At 46.4% G+C, this 24,032-nt stretch overlaps 2 protein-coding genes and 1 pseudogene across 4 annotated transcripts in view; 1 reads left to right on the top strand and 2 right to left on the bottom strand.

Annotated features, from left to right (window-relative positions):
- Positions 1-24,032, top strand: part of TAP1 (transporter 1, ATP binding cassette subfamily B member) — an 895,619-nt gene that overhangs the window by 772,916 nt on the left and 98,671 nt on the right. The window lies entirely within an intron of this gene.
- LOC309560894 (class I histocompatibility antigen, F10 alpha chain-like) overlaps positions 1-24,032 on the bottom strand; it is a 392,531-nt gene that overhangs the window by 199,390 nt on the left and 169,109 nt on the right. The gene's annotated exons all lie outside the window — the stretch shown is intronic.
- The window catches only part of LOC309560903 (antigen peptide transporter 2-like), a 77,778-nt pseudogene that overhangs the window by 39,495 nt on the left and 14,251 nt on the right, over positions 1-24,032 (bottom strand). The window contains exons 4-5 of the transcript XR_014226200.1: positions 2,290-2,495; positions 330-527 (exon numbers count right to left, since the gene is read on the bottom strand). The product of XR_014226200.1 is annotated as an antigen peptide transporter 2-like (transcript). The remainder of the gene's footprint in view (positions 1-329; positions 528-2,289; positions 2,496-24,032) is intronic.

A 24,032-nucleotide genomic window follows, 5' to 3' on the forward strand; every position in this document is an offset into this window, starting at 1 on the left:
TACTGCTGGCAGGGGGAATAATTTTTGCAGAGCCACGATAGTAGAAAAATACTAAAAAGATTGTACGTTTCCTTTAAACCCATTATTCAGAAGGTTCCGCAATTTATATTAACATGGACACCCTCACCATCTTTAAAATGAGTAGGTAGAACGTTTTTTTTCTAACACCTATACTGTATGTTTGCCGTAGAGGCTATTAGGGGCTATCCATTACTCAGAGCCCCGAGAAACATAATGTGTGACGTTAGCGGCAGGTCTATTGACCTGCGTGTATGAATCCAATATATGAAACCCATTTAGTACCCTATGAGGATCAGAGATAAACGTACCCTGATAGCAAGCAGGTATACAGCTCTGACCAGATCCCTCCGGCACTGCAGACGATGTGTCTTCTTTAGAGCCTCCGAATACCTCTCCACTTCTTCCTCTTCCGCAGCAAAACTTTTTATTGTCTTTACAGATTCAATGATTTCTTTTGCCACATCGCTGGAGCTGGCTATGGAGTCCTGCACCTTCTTCACCAGGTCCTATAAGGGGACAATACAAATATTTAAAACATAACTGCATTCTAATAATGTTGGCTTTATAAAAGGAAGCAACTTCTCAGAAATAAGCACCAGATTCCAGTTTTGGAACTTGGACACTGATATCTTTTTGCATAGAAATGTTAGTCTTCAGGTAGAGGATCCCAACTCAGGAGAGGTGAGTATGCAATAAAGTGTACACAAAGTCAGGTATGCTGCTCTTCCTGGTGGCCATCCTCATGGAACCAAGATGGGCACTTGAACCTCCAGATGGGACACTACAGGTATTCCCCAACTGGAACCACCAAAGGATACACCTGAGCCTTGCTGCCTTCTTTGGTTCCGGGTAACCACAACTAACGTACAAACAAAGGAAGAAGGCGCACCACCCTAGTGAATTACTGTAGAACTCATTTATGAAGTATTAAAAGTCAAATGTACTCACAAAAGAAGAAAAACACAGGCCTGTCATGAACAAATGTTCTCCAAGGACATTCCATAGAGTAGGGCACATCTAACTTGTTTCGAGGGCCATGCCCTCTTTCTCAGAGCATGAACCTTGAAAAGCTTTAGCTGTGCCCTACTCAATGGAATGTCATTAAGTGACATTTGTTCATGCCAAGCCTGTGTCTTTCTTCTTTTGTGAGTACATTTGACTTTTAGTACTTAATAAACGGGTTATACGGTAATGCACTAGGCTGGTGCACCTTCTTTCATTTGTTTGTGTCTTAGGTGAGTATGCAAGCATGGGGCTAAGTGATTGTAAAGAGTTACAGAAAGGGTTGTTATGAGTGTTACAGGGAGGATTAGCATTGCCGGGACAAGGTCATCTAGAGCCCAATTGTGCCCCCCCCCAAGATGTATAAACATTATGTGTGAGCAAAAATAACCCCCCACCCAACAAAATTGAGCACTAATCTGCATGCTTACCCCCTAAGCATAAATTCCCTCTCCACCCAGTACAAATCCACTTGCTACTGAAATCCCCTTCCTAGCATCATCTTTATTCCCCCCCCCCCCCCAGCTCAAATCCTCTCATTCCCCATTGCCCCCAGCACAAATCCACCTTCCCCACTCTGAACCCCCCCCCCTGCACATCCTCTACTTCTCAAATTTCCTCTTTGGGCACAAATCCTCTCCCCCAACTCCAAATCCCCCCCCCCACACAAGTTCTCCCCAATCCCCCATCTTAGCACAAATCCCCCCCCCCCTAAAAAAAAAATTCCCTCCTAGCACAAATCCCTTCAAACATCCCTACTAGCACAAATCTCCCCCCCCCCCCCACCCCAACACAAACTTCTTCAAATTACCACTCCTAGCACACCTCACCAAATTTTCCCTCCTAGAACAATTTCCGTCCTCTCTATTTGTCCTGTTTACTATTATCATTGAAAGTGAAAATAAAAGAAAATATACAATTTTGGGTTGTCCCCAGAAAAGTAATATAGGGGAAATCTTCCAATGGGGACACTAATTCTGGTGACCTGGGGGGCCCCAAGAAATTCCTTTATTTGCAGAGATTTCCTCTGACTTCTTTTTTGGCTATGAGACAGGAAGTGAAGGGAAATCTCTGCAATGGGACAGTGATGGCAAAAAAAAAAAATAATCTGAGAAAGGTTATAACCCTCCCTTCCTCTATCCAAAATGAAAAAAAAAAGTTTTGCCCATAGTTCTACTTTAAGTAGAGATCTGGATGTCAAATATACAGTGTTTCTAGGGAGGTCCTGGCCACCTGGAAACCCCACCCCTGCCTTCATATAAATACCTTATGATACTTGTTGTATAGGCTCTGTACAATCCAGATGAGCGGTGTGCTGATAAGGGTGAGCAGTGTCAGCTTCCAGGACACCAATATCATGAAATAATAGTGACCAACGCATTTCACCAGCATCCTCAGAGTGATGTTCACATTTAAAGCGATGGAGCGGCTCACCAGTGCCGTGTCTTGTGACAGCCGAGACGTGATCTCTCCTGTAATGCCAATGACAATCAGGTAAGACTTATTATTAGGTAGTGATGTAGTTCCCTTCCTGCAACTCTAAATCTAGGTTGAAAAAAATGAGTACTGAGCAAATCAGTTCCTTCAGGTCTGTCAGCTTCCATTTGGAGTTGACATCCTCATTTGGTCAACAATTAAAGGGGCAATAGGCAAACACAAAGACAGAAGGCTCGGTGCTATATGGTTTTACTGTGTCATTATGATGTAGTAGATATCATTGTGAAATCCAGAACATAGAACTGACTCCTTTACAAGTTTGTATAAATGCCAGCAATCTACAATGAACATTGCTTAATTAAAAATAATATCTATAAACTTTTATTTTCATTTACAAAACTTAGCCTGAGAAAAAGAAGAAGAAAATACATCATGTAGACTTTTAAAAAAGAATCCTATCTCCATGTAAACTTGTAGACAGATGGGGCATTGTTAACTTCAACTCACTTTTTACATTTAAAGCTTAAGTTTTGCTGGTTTTTCTGTGTCTCTAAACCCCACCCCCTTCTTCTCACTTTCCACTTCCTCCCAGGACACTTGCTCCCCCCCAGGTCTCAACCACCCAAATCCTCTTGGGACACTAGCTTTTACAACTTCCCCACTTACTCCCAAAACTTTGGCTCCACAGCCTCTCCACATCCTCCTGGGACACTGGTTACCCCAGCATATCCCTCTCTACATTCTCATGGGCTCAAGCTCGCCCAGAATCTCCCTCTCTACATTCTCATGGGCTCAAACTCCCCCAGCATCTCCCTCTCTACATCCTCCTGGGGCTCTAGCTCCCCCAGCATATCCCTCTCTACATCCTCCTGGGGCTCTAGCTCCCCCAGCATCTCCCTCTCTACATCCTCCTGGGGCTCTAGCTCCCCAGCGTCTCCCTCTCTACATCCTCCTGGGCTCTAGCTCCCCCAGCATATCCCTCTCTACATCCTCCTGGGGCTCTAGCTCCCCCAGAATCTCCCTCTCTACATCCTCCTGGGGCTCTAGCTCTCCCAGAATATCCCTCTCTACATCCCCCTGGGGCTCTAGCTCCCCAACGTCTCCCTCTTTACATCCTCCTGGGGCTCTAGCTCTCCCAGAATATCCCTCTCTACATCCCCCTGGGGCTCTAGCTCCCCCAGCGTCTCCCTCTCTACATCCTCCTGGGGCTCTAGCTCCCCCAGCGTCTCCCTCTCTACATCCTCCTGGGCTCTAGCTCCCCCAGCATATCCCTCTCTACATCCTCCTGGGGCTCTAGCTCCCCCAGAATCTCCCTCTCTACATCCTCCTGGGGCTCTAGCTCTCCCAGAATATCCCTCTCTACATCCCCCTGGGGCTCTAGCTTCCCCAGCGTCTCCCTCTCTACATCCTCCTGGGGCTCTAGCTCCCCCAGCGTCTACCTCTCTACATCCTCCTGGGGCTCTAGCTCTCCCAGAATATCCCTTTCTACATCCCTCTGGGGCTCTAGCTCCCCCAACGTCTCCCTCTCTACATCCTCCTGGGGCTCTAGCTCTCCCAGAATATCCCTCTCTACATCCTCCTGGGGCTCTAGCTCCCCCAGTGTCTCCCTCTCTACATCCTGCTGGGGCTCTAGCTCCCCCAGCGTCTCCCTCTCTACATTCTCCTGGGGCTCTAGCTCCCCCAGAATATCCCTCTCTACATCCCTCTGGGGCTCTAGCTCCCCCAACGTCTCCCTCTCTACATCCTCCTGGGGCTCTAGCTCTCCCAGCGTCTCCCTCTCTACATCCTCCTGGGGCTCTAGCTCCCCCAGCGTCTCCCTCTCTACATCCTCCTGGGGCTCTAGCTCCCCCAGAATATCCCTCTCTACATCCCTCTGGGGCTCTAGCTCCCCCAACGTCTCCCTCTCTGCATCCTCCTGGGGCTCTAGCTCCCCCAGCGTCTCCCTCTCTACATCCTCCTGGGGCTCTAGCTCTCCCAGAATATCCCTTTCTACATCCCTCTGGGGCTCTAGCTCCCCCAACGTCTCCCTCTCTACATCCTCCTGGGGCTCTAGCTCCCCCAGCGTCTCCCTCTCTACATCCTCCTGGGGCTCTAGCTCTCCCAGAATATCCCTTTCTACATCCCTCTGGGGCTCTAGCTCCCCCAACGTCTCCCTCTCTACATCCTCCTGGGGCTCTAGCTCTCCCAGAATATCCCTCTCTACATCCCCCTGGGGCTCTAGCTCCCCCAACGTTTCCCTCTCTACATCCTCCTGGGGCTCTAGCTCCCCCAGCGTCTCCCTCTCTACATCCTCCTGGGCTCTAGCTCCCCCAGCATATCCCTCTCTACATCCTCCTGGGGCTCTAGCTCCCCCAGAATCTCCCTCTCTACATCCTCATGGGGCTCTAGCTCCCCCAGCATCTCCCTCTCTACATCCTCCTGGGGCTCTAGCTCCCCCAGAATCTCCCTCTCTACATCCTCATGGGGCTCTAGCTCCCCCAGCATCTCCCTCTCTACATCCTCATGGGGCTCTAGCTCCCCCAGCATCTCCCTCTCTACATCCTCCGAGGACAATTACTTCCTCAGCTTCTTCCCCCATATCCTCCACTCTGGCTACCCCACTCCCAAATATTTCTTGTCCACTCCTAAACATTTCCTGGACCGGAAACTAGATCTCATAGCTTCTAACTCTCTATACACTGGCTCTCACAATCTCTTCCACCCAAATTCTTCCAGAACACAAGCTCTCCCAGATCTCCTCTCCACATCCTCAGGACACTAGCTCCCCCTGCCTCTCCCTCTACACATCCTCCTGGGACACTGGCTCCTCAGCAACTCCCTCTCTACACTCTACCAGCACATTGACTCCCTATCTCTCCTCCTACATACTCATGAGGCACTGACTCCCTCAGCCTCTGCTCTACATCCTCCAATCATTCTGGGTAAGACACTGGCATCCAGCTCTACCACTCGGCATCCTTTCGGGACATCAGCTCTCTCAGCCTTTTCCACTCATATCCTTTTAGGACAGCAGTTCCCCAAGCCTCTTCCACCCACATCTCCCACAAGCTGCAGAAGGCTTTCCCTCACCATATCCTCAGAGGACACCAACTCCCCCAGTCTCTTCCTTTCCACATCCTACTGGGGCAAGCTTCCAGTTGACAACAGTTGACTATGCCATTGGTGCAGCACCTTACAGCTTCCATTGAATATGCACTTTACAGCATAACAATGCAGGAGAGAAAATGGGAGGCAGGTGCTGAGAATTATTGCTCTATAACAGGAAGCGGCCGCAGAAGAACCTTCAAAGCAGGTTCACCAAGTATTATTTAAATGAAACTGTAGACTAAAAATGACTTCTAAAATAACATAAAAATGACTCTTCCGCCACTTTTAAAACATGAAAAGCACATTTTCCTAAAAAGAAAGTAATTAAACTTACCCTTAATGCTGCAAAACTCCCCACGATTGAATAAAGAAGATTCCTAAAAGATCTTTTGCATTCAGCACATCTGAACTGTTGGATGCTGGTGTTCCCCGTTTATGCACTGGCCAGTGAAATCAACCACAGTGTGCAGAAGGGGGCCAGGCCTAAGCTATACCATGCAGCCAATGGGTAAGTATTATTACTTGTTTTGCAGGAAGCACAGCTTTTCACATTTTAAAAATAGTGGCATTTTAACACATTAAAAATGTAAATATAAGATGTTATTTGTAAAGCTGATATTTTCCTATTTTGATGTGTGTCTGTATACTTTAATGAAACGTCCATGGACATTGCTATGTTTGAGTAGTTGGAGCCATCTAGTGACCAAATACTGGTAATGCAGCTATGTTTTTCTTTTTTGAAAGAGACAGGAAGTGATTATTGGTTGTGGGAGGTTTGGTGACCTACCCATGAACACCTTCTTGTGCAGGGCATGCTGGGTAGGGGATAAAAGGGGCCGGAGCAGCCATTTTAGGTCTCTTGGAATCATGTGGCCTGCCTGAGAGGACCTGTGGGGAGACGGTGGCCAGATTGCAGAGACCCAGAGAAAATTCATCCGAGCATCGGAGGACGGGATTCACCCAGTGGGGCTGAATGGAGTGATTGGTCCAGCTGATGGAGAAGCAAGTTTCAGTCACCAGACAAAAGTCACCACACAGAGCCTCTATCCAGTGGGTGAGCGGGTCACGGCCCACAATTTGTTAAATCTCACATGCAGTTAGACTCATATACAGGCCTCACTGGAAATTATAGTTCCACGAAGGAGCAGAGCAACTGATACTGAGAAGGTTTGAGGCCTATCTATCTTTATTCCTTAAATTTACCAGCAAGACGAGGGGACTTCGATAATGTCCTTATTCAAAAGGAAAAAATGTGGATCTACAAAATGGGATCCTTGGTGCCCCAAGGATTAAACGTTGAGTTTAGTTTACAACCCTTTTTAATCCCGTGACTTTCGTGGTTGGGTGTTATTCTTGCTGTATCGAGAATGGAGAGACGAGGGGGTACAGACTTTACCATCTAACATGCAGAGGTCTTACTCATGGTATATTACCTCTATGGAACCTTCGGTCCATATTCTCTATTATATTATCCCCATGGATCCTCTTTGACCTAATTATATTACTGTAACGTCCTTTTCAGGTATAGGGCAAATATACAATAAGTTCCCATATCCCCCCCTGGGGGAACTTCTGGGACCTTTTTCTTCCTTTATCTCTGTACACTATATTCTGTCCTGTGCTTTTCCGGGTTCTTTCCATAATTGTGTTCATTTTGAGCTTCTTACAACTATGGACTCCTCCATCTTCCTATGTATGGCTACAGGGAACAATCGGTTCTGACTCACTACCAAGGAACACATAGCCTCGATGGAAAAACAGCGATGTACTTATACACATAAAAAGGAATATATATATATATCTATTATGTTCTGTTACTGTTGCAGCGTTTTTAGCCTGTACTGTTTTGTATTTAATATTATGGTCACCTTTCCGCATGGTATATGGTGTTCACAGGAGCAAGATGACTCCTGTTGTTAACACTCTAAGAACTAAACAAATGTATATGTTGTTGTAAGCTATGCGGAGATGTGGCCATGACGCTGGTGGAATGGATGACGCCATAAAGGTATATTTGCTTGATTTACTGATGCAGTGACATCTGGTGGAGGAAGGATGTAATCGTCACTCCATTAGACCTGCCTACTATGCTACCTGCCTGTCCTTGTGTCTGAGGATTTCCGTCCATTCATTCATTGGGCTGTTCCCCTGTATGCACCCGGCAAACCGACAAACCAGATGTGATGTGAGTTGGTCACCTTCGACCTGGAAGTCTATCCATTGGTGCCGGTGTAGCTCTATGCACGGGGTGAACGCCGTACTGATGGCACCACGGACCGGACAACTTGGGCAACCGGACCAAATCATGGACCTCCGCATCTTTTATCCCCGACTGAGCGGCTCTATGTATCTGATTCATCGAGTCATCACCGCTGCAGGTAATAGCCTCTTGTGAATCTTCACTCTGGTGACTGGGTCCCGCCATTGGGACCACAACGGCTTCCCTGCCGAATTGTGAATCTGAGCTAATTGAAGCCTTCCTAATACTGGACCCAGCTACTCTATGACCTATATACAACTACTTTATTGACTCTTCTGAAGCCCCAAACAGTTATTGTGTTTTCCACGGTGATCCGTGACCTCCATAGAGGGGTCCCCACGTTACGGACTATTGGTGCTGTGACCACATTCCACTTTCTGGATCCATCACAGATCCTGTCTGCTTCAGCAACAAGCACTATCATGTTTCTTCATTAGAGTCATCTATTAATTTTTTCATCTCATGGAACCTTTATTTTTGGATCAGCCAGAGATAGTGGGATATTGAGCTCATAGTTCATATTTGAGAGGTCCTCCCACATCACCGTACACGGCAATCAACTCACAGAGTGTGTTGGTGCATGTTCGGTCCTGTGATATTGTATCTCCTACACATTGGGTCTTTATGCAATTAGTTGTGCCTGCTGGCCTTTATTACAAGCCGCATTGAGCTATCATTGCATTCATTGATGTTCCTTCAATGTGATCAGATATCATGTTTGAGTCCTTATAGCACATGTGCTTTTGTGTATTTTAATGTTTTTATCTTGTATTGTCATTCAGTGTTCCCCACACCACTCTGATACCTTTTTCTAATTATTTTTGTATTTCTAGGCATACGTGCCCAATAACATTTACATTTTATACCAATTTCAGTCCTCAGTGCCCTTAGTTGGTCCTCTTTTTGAGATTGACAGACCACGGTTTGCCATCTCATATCTTTTTCTTCTGGTATTATATTGTCCAACGGTCACTGACCAGGACTTAATTTTTGAGCTACATACTCTCAGGGACAAACTTCATTAATTCCCCACATTGGGATGTTGATTAGGCCAATTTTTGGAACACAACCCTCTGCTTCTCTATAGTTTAGTCTTTTGGATCTGCTTTTGATCCCTATGTGCTCCTGGCCCTCTTCACATTTTTTGACTGAATTTATTTAATGAGATCCCTGTATATTTGAATTAGTGGTGGTGTGGGTTGACACTTAATGGTAATATTGAATGCTGCACAGAACTTTTTTATCAAAATTATATTGTACATCGCTGTTCATTAAGGTGTGTGGGTACCATTGCTCATCAGCATTTTTCTCATCAGCATTTTTCTTCCCTTTGTGGGAGTAGTATGGCATACTGTATTGATTTTAACATCGAACAGGAAATAGAGGTGGCCTTTAACAATCAGGGGGAACCTGATTCCTCCTCTCTAGAACCACTTAATAACCTGTTCAAACAACATAAAAAACTGGTGTTAAAATCTCTAAATAGGAAATGGGACATTGCGTCCCTCCAATCCCATATTTCACACCAAATTATACCAAGGGGACTTAGGGAGAGATTAATTCCAGCCCAACACCTGCACACTTCCAGATTTCTGGAGGTGTGGAAACAGGACTGCATCACCAGAGGTATACATGTAATGAACTTAATCATTGAGGAGGAAAAATTGCAATTACAGGACTTACAAACTGAGATTGAGGCTAGTACAGCTGCCCTAGAACACTATAAAGATAAAGAATTCCATAAACTCAACGATAATCTCAAAAAAGAGGTAGAAAAGACTCAGAAAAATTTAAAAACTACCAAGCAGAACAAATTTAGACAAAATATAACCGACTGCGAAAGTGAAGATCTCTTTAACCCTACAATAATCAGAAGTAGGAGTAGATCTAGAGGTAAATTCAGGAAAAATAGAAATTCCAGCTGGTATAGGGGACAATCATCAGGGAGTGAATCAGATATAGGGGACAAGTCATTGTCTTTTTTAGTACCGGAAACGGACTTACAACCCGGAGAAATACATCCCCAGCAATCAGAACCATCAAGGGGTATTCAGAGGGAGAAGGCAAACCTGAAAGTCAAAAGCGGAGAGGGCCAACACAAAGTGGGCCCACAAAGATCCACGAGGTCAAACAGCCTAAAAAAACACAGGTAAATATAGGACCAGGTGACCTCAAAGTTGTAAACCTCTCTGACTTTGATTTGCAGGAAAGACACGTTAAGCTACTAAGCAAGGGGTTGTCCTTTGCACCGACCTCCTCCATGACTGAATTCGATGTATTTAAGGACGTCTCTCTCTTCCTCAGGAAAGTCATCTTTAAGATATGGCACAGTGGGGAAAGAGACAACTCGGATAAGGACGTTCCTCTTTCTGAGTAAGATACCGAACTAATAGAAATAATTACCTCCCTACTCCTGGAGGGTGAAGAGACTGATGAGGAAACTAAAATAAAAGATCTAGCCAGAAGAGATGCCAATTTATATATAAAATCCACAAAGATGCCCTCCCTAACTAAACACAGAAATATCAAGGTCTTCTTGGCAAAGGGAGGGGATTGATAATCTGTCCAAAGAGGAAAGAACAGCTCTAAGGGAATTGGCAGAGGCACCCAATGTGGTCATAAAGGGCAGCGACAAGGGAGGGAATGTGGTACTACTGAGCGAAGATATGTAGATATGCGAAGATATGTATGTCAAGGAAATACAGAGACAGCTGGGTGATACTAGCACCTATAAGAAAGATAGTCCCTTTCCCTCCCTTGTCTCTGCCCTTAACAAAAAGACCTCTTTAGCTAAGGAAGCTAACTTAATTTCTAAAAAGGAGGCCGACCACCTGATGGTCAAAAATTATAACATCCCCACATTTTATACCATTCCGAAATTACATAAGTCCTTAAGTAACCCCCCAGGGCGACCCATTGTTTCGGCAATAGGGGGTCCCCTTGAAAAAACAGGGAAGTTCATAGACGCCCTAATCAAGGACATGGTGACTAGCTTACCCTCATTTGTGCAGGACACGAGGGATGTCCTCAGGAAATTGTCGATGACCCCTGCTATGCACAATATTTTTCTAGTAGGCATTGATGTGGAAAGCTTATACACATCGATTCCCCATAAATGGGGTCTTAAAGCTGTCACTCATTTCCTTGACTACAAATTTCCCGGCCTCGGGGCTCACAACGAGTTTGTTGTGGAACTTCTGGAGTTTCTGTTACATCATAATTACTTCCAATTCCTAAACTCATTTTATCAACAGATTTGGGGCACCTCGATGGGGGCTCTGTGGGCTCTGGCCTACGCATGCCTCCACCTTGGACTCTGGGAGGAGCAGGTAGTATATCCATCCCCAATGTACCTCAGCCATTCTCTCATGTGGCTGAGGTACATTGACGATGTCCTGCTCCTCTGGGGCGGTACCTCCTCTGAACTCGATCAATTCATTAATGAATTGAATGTGAATGATAGGAACATCAAACTTACCTATACTGTGACCCCAAATCATTTACCATTCTTGGACCTGTTAATCTCACGAGGACGGAAGGATCAAAACCACGACCTATCGTAAAGATATGGCTGCCAACACATTGTTGGTAGCCGATAGCCATCACCCTAGACCTCTTATCGAAAGTATACCTGTAGGGCAGTTTTCTTCGTTTGAAAAGAAACTGCTCCGACCCTGCAGACTATCAGACGGAGGCAAAGCAGCTCCATAAACGGTTCAGAGAGAGGGGATATACACATAAAACAATAAGAAAAGCACGTAAGAAGGTTGCCCTTAAATAAAGATCTAGCCTTTTGGGTGGTCAGGACAGTGCTCAAGTAAGTTCATGCTCTGGTGAAACAACATATCCACGCATCATAACTCCCTACAGCACCCAATGGGAACAGGTGAGAACAGTCCTCTCAAAACATTGGCAGGTGTTAACTGTATCGCCACTAATTGAGCGAATAGTGGGCCCACGGCCCCTGTTAACGGCCAAACGGGCCAAGAATTTGAAGGACACTTTATGTCATTCGGAATTTGTTCACTCTAAGAGTGGTGAAAACTGGTTGACTTCTATGCCTCGATTGAAAGGGATGTTCCCCTGTGGGCGCTGTTCCATATGCAAATCAATAATCAAATCTAAAATATTTAGGAGCTGTGATGGACAAAAGGAATTCACAATCAACAGTTTCATCAATTGCCAGACTGAACGAGTGATATACCAGTTAATATGTCCCTGCAATAAGTCTTATATTGGCAAGACTAAACGCCAGTTAACCGCTTGCCGACCGCCGCAAGTAGATATACTGCAGCGGTCAGCCCCTCACAGGCAAAGTGACGTAAATAAACGTCACTAGCCTGTGAGGCTCTGGGGAGCGAGCGCGCGCCGCCGGAGGCGCGCTCCCGCGTGGTCACGGACCCCCGCGCGCGTGTGACCGGCGGACCCGATGTCCGCCGGTCACTCTGCGATCGTCGGGGAAGAGGGAGAAAGGCAGGCAGCTTGTGTAAACAAGCTGCCTGTCATTCTCCCCTGTGTAGAAACACTGATCATACGGTTCTACTATGTAGGACCGTTGATCAGTGTTCCTACAGCTCAAGCCACAGCTCAAGCGATAACTTTTGCGCAAACCAATCAAAATACGCTTTTTGCGATTTTTTTTTACCAAACATATGTAGCATAAAACAAATTGGCTGAAAATGTTAAAAAATTTTGATTTTTACTTTTTTTGGGGGGAATTTCACATAAAAAAATGTGAAAAATATTGTTATTTTTGCAAAATTGACGCTCTTTTTTTGTTTATAGCACGTGATCAAAAAAATCGCACAGGTGATCAAATACCACCAAAAGAAAGCTCTGTTTGTGGGAAACAAAGGACGTCAAATTTGTTTAGGTACAGCGTCGCACGACCGCGCAATTGTCCGTTAAAGTCACGCAGTGCCGAATCGCAAAATACACCCTGGTCTTTTAGCAGCCAAATCCTCCGGGGCTTAAGTGGTTAAAGACACGTATTGCGGAACATATTGCGGATATCAAAAAGAAGGTGGACAATAAGACTGTGCCCCTTCACTTTCTCAAACACCACGATGCCAACCCTCAGGGCCTAAGGGTAAGAGGCATTTATGCCTTAAATTTACCAGCAAGACGAGGGGACTTCGATAATGTCCTTTTACAAAAGGAAAAAATGTGGATCTACAAAATGGGATCCTTGGTGCCCCAAGGATTAAACGTTGAGTTTAGTTTACAACCCTTTTTAATCCCGTGACTTTCGTGGTTGGGTGTTATTCTTGCTTTATCGTGAATGGAGAGACGAGGGGGTACAGACTTTACCATCTAACATGCAGAGGTATTACTCATGGTATATTACCTCTATGGAACCTTGGGTCCATATTTCTCTCTTATATTATCCCCATGGATCCTCTTTGACCTAATTATATTCCTGTAACGTCCTTTTCAGGTATAGGGCAAATATACAATAAGTTCCCATATCCCCCCCTGGGGGAACTTCTGGGACCTTTTTCTTCCTTTATCTCTGTACACTATATTCTGTCCTGTGCTTTTGCGGGTTCTTTCCATAATTGTGTTCATTTTGAGCTTCTTACAACTATGGACTCCTCCATCTTCCTATGTATGGCCACCATGTTTACAGGGAACAATCGGTTCTGACTCACTACCAAGGAACACATAGCCTCGATGGAAACCGCGATGTACTTATATATATATTCCTTTTTATGTGTATATCTATTATGTTCTGTTACTGTTGCAGCGTTTTTAGCCTGTACTGTTTTGTATTTAATATTATGGTCACCTTTCCGCATGGTATATGGTGTTCACAGGGGCAAGATGACTCCTGTTGTTAACACTCTAAGAACTAAACAAATGTATATGTTGTTGTAAGCTATGCGGAGATGTAGCCATGACGCTGGTGGAATGGATGACGCCATAAAGGTATATTTGCTTGATTTGCTGGTGCAGTGACATCTGGTGGAGGAAGGATGTAATCGTCACTCCATTAGACCTGCCTACTATGCACATCAGTATTCAACAAACTAATTATGACCAATTATGGCTGCTATAAAATATGGCGCCAAACAGGTCCACATTAGCTCTGAGGAAACTGACGTTGTAGTCGGTGAAACGCGTCAGCGTTTAGCGTCCACCACACTGCACATTGTGCTACTGCCTGTCCTTGTGTCTGAGGATTTCCGTCCATTCATTTGTTGGGCTGTTCCCCTGTATGCACCCGGCAAACCGACAAACCGGATGTGACGTGAGTTGGTCACCTTCGACCTGGAAGTCTATCCATTGGTGCCGGTGTAGCTCTATGCACGGGGTGAACGCCGTACTGACGGCACCACGGACTGGACAACTTGGGCAACCGGACCAAATCACGGACCTCCGCAGCTTTTATCCCCGACTGAGAGGCTCTATGTATCTGATTCATCGAGTCATCACTGCTGCAGGTAATAGCCTCTTGTGAATCTTCACTCTGGTGACTGGGTCCCGCCATTGGGACCACAACGGCTTCCCTGCCGGATTGTGAATCTGAGCTAATTGAAGCCTTCCTAATACTGGATCCAGCTACTCTATGACCTATATACAACTACTTTATTGACTCTTCTGAAGCCCCAAACAGTTATTGTGTTTTCCGCGGTGATCCGTGACCTCCATAGAGGGGTCCCCACATTACGGACTATTGGTGCTGTGACCACATTCCACTTTCTGGATCCATCACAGATCCTGTCTGCTTCAGCAACAAGCACTATCATGTATCTTCATTAGAGTCATCTATTCATTTTTTCATCTCATGGAACCTTTATTTTTGGATCAGCCAGAGACAGTGGGATATTGAGCTCATAGTTCATATTTGAGAGGTCCTCCCACATCACCGTACACGGCAATCAACTCACAGAGTGTGTTGGTGCATGTTCGGTCCTGTGATATTGTATCTCCTACACATAGGGTCATTATGCAATTAGTTGTGCCTGCTGGCCTTTATTACAAGCCGCACTGAGCTATCATTGCATTCATTGATGTTCCTTCAATGTGATCAGATATCATGTTTTGAGTCCTTATAGCACATGTGCTTTTGTGTATTTTAATGTTTTTATCTTGTATTGTCATTCAGTGTTCCCCACACCACTCTGATACCTTTTTCTAATTACTTTTGTATTTCTAGGCATACGTGCCCAATAAAATTTACATTTTATACCAATTTCAGTCCTCAGTGCCCTTAGTTGGTCCTCTTTTTGAGATTGACAGACCACGGTTTGCCATCTCATATCTTTTTCTTCTGGTATTATATTGTCCAACGGTCACTGACCAGGACTTAATTTTTGAGCTACATACTCTCAGGGACAAACTTCATTAATTCCCCACATTGGGATGTTGATTAGGCCAATTTTTGGAACACAACCCTCTGCTTCTCTATAGCCTATCTACCTTGATGTCTCAAGAAATGTTTAAATAGTTGTTACAGCTACACCAGAAGCATTTTCACTTCAATTTAATTCACCAAAACTGTGGATTACAAATCACAAGGAGCCACTTTAGCTAGCGAAGAAAAGAAGATCCAGGACTAAGTACTTCAAAAAGTGAGATCTCACACATAGCTTATAAAGTAGGGGGAGCTCCCAGGTATAGACATATATATATATGTATACTGTTTCTTTCTAATTGTTTATATTGAAATCCATTGTGCTGTTGTATTATCCTTGAGTGACAATACAGGTGTTTTGTACTATCCTACATTGTATTGTATTGCATTGCATCACAGCTGTGCCAAGTGGATTGAGCCAAGTTAGTGGGGTTTATTGGTAGAGTGCAGGCCCAGATCAAACCAGCAGCCCTTACAGGGGGTTAGTGCTACACGTGGGGGACTCGTCCAGGATCCTGTCACTCTACAAGCAAGCCCGCTCCCCTTCAGGCTACCATGGACCCCATCAAAGTAGTCCAGTGGTGCGAAGCAGAGGGGACACGCTCAGAAGCAAGTGTGGCCATTGAATTTCCAGGGAGCGACTGGGGAAAGAAACAAATTAAAGAGGTGGTACAAACATTGTCCCCGGACAGAAAGGCTTATGTGGTCGCAGTGAAACCAGATCCTGGGACCGACTGCACCTATGCACTGATAGAGTGGGGATGGGATGTCCCTGAAAATTTCCACGGTGCCAGTGTGAAATTGTCTGAAAAGACAGAGTTTCACTTGACACATCCCAGCAAGCATGAAGGACACTCTCCCAGTCAGAAGCAGTTAGAACCTTTAGACAGGAAAGCAGGGGCTGCTGCTAAATCACTGGCAGAATGACAGCTGGCTGATCTGAAACGACAGTACCGTGACATACAGGAGAAGTTTCAAGAGACCTCCAGTATTATAGATGAACGTATTAATGGGTTAAGTGTCGGTTTGGAGGACCAGAGAGATAGCCAGATAACACCCAACCCTGGGAAGGTGCTGAAGAAACGCACCCAGGGCCGCTTGCAGGAAGCAACCATCCGGAAGGATTTCAACATTGATGGCCAGATAGGAGAGAAGGGGCAGAAGGACAAACTGTCCTACACCAGCCTCCTACACCAAATAGAATTGGGGCTACAGAAAGGATATCTGGAATCGGAAATTAGAGAGGCTGTAAGCCATGCCATCAGCCCAGGTTCAATTGTCAGGGGTATGTTGGAGAGGAAGAGTGGATTGACCTTGAACCAGCTCAAGAGGATACTGAAAAGCTATTATGAGGAGGAAGATGCCACTGAGCTGTTTCATCGTCTGATAAATATGACACAGGATAGTAGAGAGACTCCTCAGAACTTCCTATTTCGGGCCATTGAGCTCAAGGACCGCCTGCTGTTCGCATCAAGGGAAGAAAGAAGCGGAGAGCATTTTGGAGCTGAGCTAGTTAAGAGGAAATTCCGGAGATCTGTGACTACGGGATTGAGGAGTGACTATATCAAGCTACAATTGAAGCAGTATTTGGAAGATCCCTCAACTCCGGATGAGGTCCTCATTGAGAAAGTGAATGAAGCAGATAAGATGGAGATTGAGAGGGACCAAAAACAGAGGAAACTTCAAGCTTCTAGCACCACAAGTGCTAAAATACAGCAGATAGGTGTCCCCTCAGACACTCAGGAACTGAATGTACTGGCAGCAAGCGTTGAACAGGGATCATGGCTTTCACCTGTTCACAACCTACCCGTAAGTCAGACTGGACTGAAGAAGCTGTTCCAGACCCAGAAAGAAATACTGGAGATGATGACCATGCTGATGACTCGTCTGGTGAAACCCCAGACAGAAGTCCCGCCACTCAAGGCTCCGGAGACTCTTACCATTAACCATCCTATGAAACAAACACAGAGAGTCTGCTTCAAATGTGGAGGCGAATGTGCCCAAGCCCAGTAACTGAGACAAAATCCAAACAGCCGGGGGGAAACTTCAGAGGGCCCCAGTGAAGGAGTCAACTGGGCGCCCGGTTGTAATAGCTAACTCCATACCGACTCATATGCCCCTGGCTGCTGGGGTCACCAACAAGCCAGGACGGAAAAGTGAGAGACCCCCAAAACCAAAGGCGAAGGTACAAGCCACCAAGCAGGCTAAAGGTACTGCAATCAGTGGATTTCCCCCCAAGCTAGTGGGACCCTCCCCAATTGTCCCCATCCAAGTAGAGGGGATTTATACGAAAGCCCTGCTGGACACTGGAGCCCAAGTAACCTTGCTCTACAGGGATTTCTATGACAGACATCTCAAGCACCTGCCGTTACAGAAATTGGAGGAACTAGAGATATGGGGATTAGGCACTCAGAACTTCCCATATGATGGTTACCTGCCGGTCAGACTCACTTTCGACCCAAGTACAGCAGGAGAGGCTGAGACTTTTGACATCTTGGCCATAGTGTGCCCTCGTCCCCCAGGGGCTGACAAAAATTCCCTCATCATTGGGACGAACACTGACTTAGTGAGGAGGCTACTTGCACCGCTTATGCTGCAGAAGGGGACCCTCCCCACTAAAATACATCCAATATTGGCCCAGACATACCGAGACCTTAGACAAGAGGAAGAGACTCCTGAAGAGGGAGTGGGAAAAATCTGGCTCCTGAATAGGGAAAAGAGGTTAGTCCAGCCGGGTGAAGTAATCTGCCTGAGAGCCTCTGTCAAGTTAAGCTGGAAAAAAACAGGTCCTTTCATTGTCCTTGAAAATAGAAGCCACGAAGAAAAAAAAGGGGTTAGAGCTTATCTCTGAAGTGTTGCCCACCAGAGTATTGAAGAGGACTCACGGCAAAGTTCCAGTCAGTGTCCGCAACGCGGCAGCTGTGCCAGTGAGGGTGCCAGCCAGACTACTGTTAGGACAGGTCAACCCAGCAACTCCAGTCGCAGCATGTGGTTTGACAGAAGGACCAGCAGCAGAAGTCCCTGTAGAAGAATTCTGCCCGAAAAATACGCCTCTTACCCCTGCATGGAGAGAAAGAGCTAAAGCTCAACTTCTGAAATGGAGGGCAGCCTTCTCAAAAAGTGAATTTGATGTGGGGTTGGCAAAGAGTGCCACCCACCGAATTCGACTGGAGGAAGACAAGCCGTTTCGTGAAAGGGCTAGGCGAATCCCATTGGGAGATGTGGAAGATTTGAGAGAGCAACTGGCCGAACTCAAGAGGACGGGCATTATCCGGGAGTCCAGGAGTCCTTATGCCTCCCCTATAGTGGTGGTCAAGAAGAAGAACTGGTCTCTACGCCTATTTATCGATTACAGGACCCTGAACAGGAGGACCATTCCTGACCAGTACACCACACCTCAGATAGAGGATGCTCTGCAGAGCCTAGCGGGAGTGAAATGGATCAGTGTGCTGGACTTAAAGAGTGGGTATTATCAGATCCCCATGTGCCCCGAAGACAAAGAGAAGACCGCTTTTATCACCCCGGTGGGATTCTTTGAATTCAACCGGATGCCTCAAGGCCTGTCTGGGGCCCCAGCAACTTTCCAGAGGTTGATGGAAAAGACAGTGGGTGACATGAACCTTCTTGAAGTACTAGTTTACCTGGATGACATCATAGTGTTTGGAAGAACGTTGGAAGAGCACGAAGAACGCCTGGAGAAGGTCCTGAAGAGACTTCATGATGAAGGTCTGAAGCTCTCTATGGAAAATTGCCAGTTCTACCATCCCTCAGTGAATTACCTGGGACACATTGTGTCTGAAGAGGGAGTGGCAACCCGATCCCAAAAAGTTAGAAGCTGTCACTTCTTGGCCCAGGCCCACCAACGTGACTGAACTCAGGTCATTCCTAGGCTTCTGCTCGTACTACAGAAGGTTTGTGGAAGGGTTCGCTAAAATAGCCCACCCACTCACTGAGCTCCTAAAGAAACAGGGAGAAGTTAGTGTAAGCCCAGAGCCATCAAGGAAGCCAAAAGAAAGGTCCATAAGGAAGACAGAGTCCATCCAGGACCAGTGGACTCCAGAATGCGAGGAAGCTTTCAGACAATTGAAGTGGAGCCTTACCACTGCCCTGGTATTGGCATGTGGATGCCAGCCGTGAAGGACTGGGAGGAGTGCTCTATCAAGAGCATGAAGGGCATCTGTGGCCGATCGCTTATGTGAGCAGAAGTTTGACTCCTGCCGAAAGAAACTATCCAACTCACAAGCTTGAATTTCTGGCTCTGAAGTGGGCAGTGGTAGACAAGTTGAAGGACTAATGGGATCTGTTGCAGTTGCACCAAGGGGTGGTCTACCGAAGGGGCCCCTCTGATGGTCCAGAAGCGAAGTGGCAGCTGCTCCTGCCGGGAAAACACAGAGAGAGGGTACTGATTGCTTTACACGATCACCATGGTCATTTGGGAGCTGAGAGGACTCTCCAACTAGTAAGGGACAGGTTCTACTGGCCTCACATGAGGAAAGAAGTGGAGAGTTACTGTCATTCCTGCCTCAGGTGCATACAACGATAGACATTGCCTCAGAGGGCTGCCCCAATGGGCCATTTGGAGAGCCAGGGACCAATGGACCTGGTCTGCATAGACTTTCTTTGTTTGGAATCCGATCTGAGTGGGCAGGGGGACATCTTGGTGGTAACAGATCACTTTACCCGTTATGCCCAAGCATTTCCTACTAGAGACCAGCAAGCAACCACGGTAGCAAAGACTCTCGTGGAGAAATTCTTTGTCCATTATGGCTTACCTAAACGGATACATTCGGACCAAGGAAGGGACTTTGAGAGCAAATTGATAAAGAGACTGGTGGATCTACTAGGCATACAAAAGTCCAGGACTACTCCTTATCACCCACAAGGGGACCCTCAACCGGAAAGGTTCAACAGGACTCTCCTGAATATGTTGGGGATGTTGACTGCAGAACAGAAACCCCATTGGAGTAGACACATTACTGCACTGGTTCATGCCTACAACAGTACCATATGTGATGCCACTGGGTATTCCCCTTACAGATTCATGTTCGGCCGTGAAGCCCGATTACCAGTGGACCTGTGGACCTGGCTTTTGGTTCCTCCTTGGATCACACATCAGAGACCTCCCATAGAGGGTATGTGGACAGGCTGCGGAGGAGCCTGAAGATAGCTTACGAGCAGGCTCGAGCCACCTCAAACTCCAGAGAGAACAGGAACAAGAGGAACTTCGACCTGAAAGTAAGAATTCAGGATCTTCAACCAGGTGACCGGGTTCTGCTAAAAAATCTAGGCATCCCGGGCAAGCATAAGTTGGCGGATCGTTGGAGATCACAGCCTTACGTTGTTTGTAGGAAGCTACCAGGGCTCCCAGTGTATGAAATCAAGCAAGAAGGAAACACTGGGCCAGTAAAAACCTGGCATCGGATTTACCTTTTACCTCTCACAGAGGCAGTCAGGATAAGCACAGAGGGGGAATCCCCATCCACATCCACTGATGTGTGTAGGCCAATAACCAGGTCTCAGCTTGCACCCTCTACAGATGAAGATGAGGAAGTGGAGATGAGTTGGCTGTGGCCTCCGGAAGCTTCAGAAACAGATGCTGATATCTCTTCAGATGTAGAGGAGGATAGTAACGGAACTCTCAGGCCAGAGGCCCCAGAATTTGTGCCGGCAACTCATCCTGCAAAAGAGCCCAGTACTCTTATTTACTCTCCATCTTTAGTCACTGAGAGGAGGGATGATGACATTTGTCAAAAAGGAATGGACACTCCGAAAGTGCAAAGAGAGACATTCGCCCACCACGCAGACTGACTTATGATACATTGGGTGAATGCTCTGAAGCATCTCAGTTTGTCAGCAAAAGAAATCATGAACTGCCTGGTCCTTCTACTTTTGATTCAGTAAGGGACAGCCCCACCTCACCCCTTGGCACATCTGTACCAGACAAGGTAGTTTCAGCTGTGAGTGCACAGGATAGCTTCCCATTATATGACAACTGGTGGGAAGCTCCTCTGTCTGTATTGTATGACTGTATAGAGGCTAAAATACAAGATAGAGCTAGCAATTTGAACCTCTTTGGAGGACCAAAGAGATAAAGTAGGTGGGAGTGTGTAGCGCTGATATTTTCCTATTTTGATGTGTGTCTGTATACTTTAATGAAACGTCCATGGACATTGCTATGTTTGAGTAGTTGGAGCCATCTAGTGACCAAATACTGGTAATGCAGCTATGTTTTTCTTTTCTGAAAGAGACAGGAAGTGATTATTGGTTGTGGGAGGTTTGGTGACCTACCCATGAACACCTTCTTGTGCAGGGCATGCTGGGTTCACCTTGAAAACGTCATATCTGACAAAACGTGCATCGGTTGCGGCGTGCTGACGTCACCTGTTTGTGTTGAGGACGGGCGGAGAAGCCGACCGGCCGGCGGCTCATCTCAATCCATGCTTTGATTCCTTTCATGCTTGTAAGTTGCTTTCTTTTTTATGGAATAAAGTCTGTTGGTTTTACACTATCGAGCGCTTTTGTCTTTCCATACCACTCTGTTGGGACTTGGAGTAATCGTTCAGCCAGCTGTCCACCTTGAGGATCATCTATGGGATTTTTGGCTCGCACTGCATTAGCATCTGGTAAGAGGCAGTGGTGTCGGGAGTGGTCCTTTTGACTCTTGGTGGCTTCTGTTTGTCATTTCTCTCCTTTGCCCTATACCTGACATCTGGTAAGCATTTGGGATTTAAGGGTGTCGGTGCCTTTTCACTCTCATCTTCCTTGTGTTTGGTCGGCTTTGGTGATGGTGTGCACTCCTTAGGGTGATCTGTATCAATGCTAAACAGTATTATGCTATGGAAGTCTTTAATTTCTTTTTACATGTAATTGCCACCTAACATTGAGATAACATATGAGTTCGCTGATCTGAGGCTGTTGGATTCAATACACTTCTGTGATTTCTGGACGAATTTTTTCTCTTTATCTGGTAAGGAGACTACATATTTGGTTGCTTATCCTACCTTTAACTTTGGGATTCCGGATTTTGGATTGCGTCTGACATTTGGACATTACCCTTGGTTATTTATGAGGACATTCATTTGTGGTTACAACATCAGTCATTGTGTTTTTGACATTCTCTGTCACTATATCACAATTTAGCGCAACTTAGTTTTATATACGTTATATATATATATTGTGATATTTGGGGTGATAGCTCCAAGGGATCACGTGTACAAGCCAGGTAAACTTAAACAAAACATGGTTTATTTTCTTCCACAACAGAAATAAAGCTTCCAGCAGCAAACAGTTCAGAAAACGGGTATAACTTAAAAGTCCACTTAACTCCAGCATAAATGGTAAATGAAAATATAATACCGGCTTTTGGCAGGGGCTTGTACCCCAAGTATGCAGTCCCAAGCAGCCGTCAAGTCTCCAGCCACCATGCAGCAAACAAACACTTGTCCTTAGCAGTTCAGTCTCCCAGGTGTATCTCCAGCTCCTTACTCTCCCACCCCCACTGACACTACTTCCTGTTTTTAAGAGCTGTTCTCTCTGGGAGAGGGCTTAACCCTTGCCTTTCTGAGATCCCATACTTCCCTTACAGGGACCACAGTCCAAATATTGGTGCAATGTAACACCCATCCAGGACCCAACCTCTATGACCTCCACATATCCCCCCCCTCTGCCTCAACGCGGAGGTGTTGGAGGCACCATTAGACACCATACAATGGACTCGGGAGAGCGCATCGGCATTCTGATGCTGTCTCCCGGGTCGATGCTCTACCATAAAGTTGAATTCCTGGAGGTACAGGAACCACCTCGTCACCCTGGCATTGGTTTGCTTGTTTTGTCGCATCCAAGTCAACGGGGCATGGTCGGACACCAGGCGAAACTTCCTACCCAGTAGGAAGTAGCGCAGAGAGTCTAGTGCCCACTTGATGGCGAGACACTCCCGCTCCACCACAGCATAGTTTCTCTTTGCCGCTGTCAGTCTCCTACTGAGAAAAACTATGGGGTGCTCTTCCCCATTGACCGCTTGCGACAAGACAGCACCCAGTCCAGCATTCGAGGCATCCGTCTGTACTACAAACTCCCTGGAAAAATCTGGCGCTACTAGCACTGGATGCTCACACAATGCTGTTTTAAGCTTTTGAAAAGCTTCCTCGGCCTCTGCATTCCACGTTATCATCACGGACTTCCTCCCTTTTGTTAAGTCCGTCAATGGGGCCGCAATAGTAGCAAAGTTGGGTACGAACCTTCGATAGTAACCGACTATGCCCAGAAAGGCTGTCACGGAACCATGAACCAGACGTACAACAACAGATAAGTGAAAATAAGAAAGCTTTATTGAAAAACAAGCTATAAAGCAAAAGTCCAAACGGATGGCGAAACCGAAGCAGAGTCTTTGCGAAGCCAGGGGTCAGGAACCAGGAGGGTAGTCAGACGAAGCCGGGATCAGGAACCAGCAGGGTAGTCAGACGAAGCCAGGATCAGGAACCAGCAGGGTAGTCAGACGAAGCCAGGATCAGGAACCAGCAGGGTAGTCAGACGAAGCCAGGAACAGGAACCAGAAGCAGCAGCAGTCTTAGAAGCATGTGAACACAGGAGGACCAAGCAGGGAACTGAAGCCACAGACCTCCTATATATATGAGCTAGGCATCCAGCTCCTCCCAGTGGGAAGGAGGAGCCGCAGGGTGGGAGGCTACAAGAAACCCAGAAACCAAGATGGCCGCCAGCACATGTCAAACGAAGGAGAACAGCAAGAAGGTAAGACCATGACAGTACCTCCCCCTCAAGGGCCCCTCCTCCGCGGAGTAAAGAACGGTTTCTGAGGGAAGCGTGCGTGGAAGGCTCGGAGCAAGGCAGGAGCATGGACATCTGCGGAGG

The sequence above is a fragment of the Pelophylax lessonae genome (genome assembly GCF_965119305.1).
Source record: "Pelophylax lessonae genome assembly, chromosome: 7".
NCBI classification, from domain to species: Eukaryota; Metazoa; Chordata; class Amphibia; order Anura; family Ranidae; genus Pelophylax; species Pelophylax lessonae.